A 1,194-nucleotide genomic window follows, 5' to 3' on the forward strand; every position below is an offset into this window, starting at 1 on the left:
GTCGTCTGCAGACCTGTTGGCTCTGTAGGCAAACTGTAGGGGGTCCAGGAGGGGGTCAGTGATTTCTTTAAGGTGTGAAAGCACAAGGCGCTCAAAGGACTTCATAACCACAGAGGTCAGAGCGACGGGTCTAAAGTCATTAAGTCCTGTGGTCCTTGGCTTCTTGGGAACAGGGATGATGGTGGAGGATTTGAAGCAGGCACTTGACATGTCGCCAGTGAGGTGTTAAAAATGTCTGTGAACACTGGAGACAGCTGGTCAGCACAGTGCTTCAGGGTGGATGGAGAGACAGAGTCTGGTCCAGCAGCTTTCCTCGGGTTCTGTCTTCTGAAGAGTTTAACATCTCTCTCATGAATGGAAAGAGTTTTCACTGAGGAGGAGGTGGAGGTGATCTGTTGGGTGGAGTTGTGGGGGTGATTACAGGACTGTCCCTTTGTCTGTCGAAACGACAGTAGAAGGTGTTCAGGTCGTTTGCTAACTGCCGATCGTTCATGGAGTGGGGGGCTTTAGGCTTGTAATTTATCTGCCTAAGCCCTTTCCAGACAGAAGCAGTGTCGTTGGCTGAAAACTGGTTTTTCAGCTTCTCAAACTACAGTCGTTTAGCCTCCTTCACTGCTTTGCTAAACTTGTATTTTGCATCTCTGAATCTGCGTTTGTCCCCACTTCTGAAGGCATCTTCTTTGTCCAACCTTAGCCTTCTGAGTGTTGCTGTGAACCAGGGTTTATCATTATTGTAACACACCCTGGTTCGTTATGGAACACAGCAGTCCTCACAGAAGCTGATATATGATGTCACAGCTTCTGTGAACTCAGCCAGACTGTTGGTAGCAGCCCTGAAGACATCCCAGTCAGTAGAATCCAAACACGCCTGAAGATCTTCTACAGCCTCATTGGTCCACTTCTTTGATGTCCTCACTACAGGTTTGCAGAGCTTTAGTTTCTGCTTGTAAGCAGGAATCAGGTGAACCATGACGTGGTCAGACTGGCCCAGTGCATCATGGGGGACGGCGTGATAAGCGTCTCTGATTGTAGTATAGCAGTGATCCAGAATGCTCTCCTGTCTGGTCGGGCATTTAATAAACTGTTTATATTTAGGAAGTTCATGAGTGATGTTTACTTTGTTAAAGACACCAAGGACAATAACTAAGGAGTCTGGATTTCTCTGCTCCACATTCAGTATCTGTTCTGCGAGCG

This window comes from Fundulus heteroclitus, unplaced genomic scaffold (genome assembly GCF_011125445.2).
Source record: "Fundulus heteroclitus isolate FHET01 unplaced genomic scaffold, MU-UCD_Fhet_4.1 scaffold_68, whole genome shotgun sequence".
In the NCBI taxonomy this organism is placed as follows: domain Eukaryota; kingdom Metazoa; phylum Chordata; class Actinopteri; order Cyprinodontiformes; family Fundulidae; genus Fundulus; species Fundulus heteroclitus.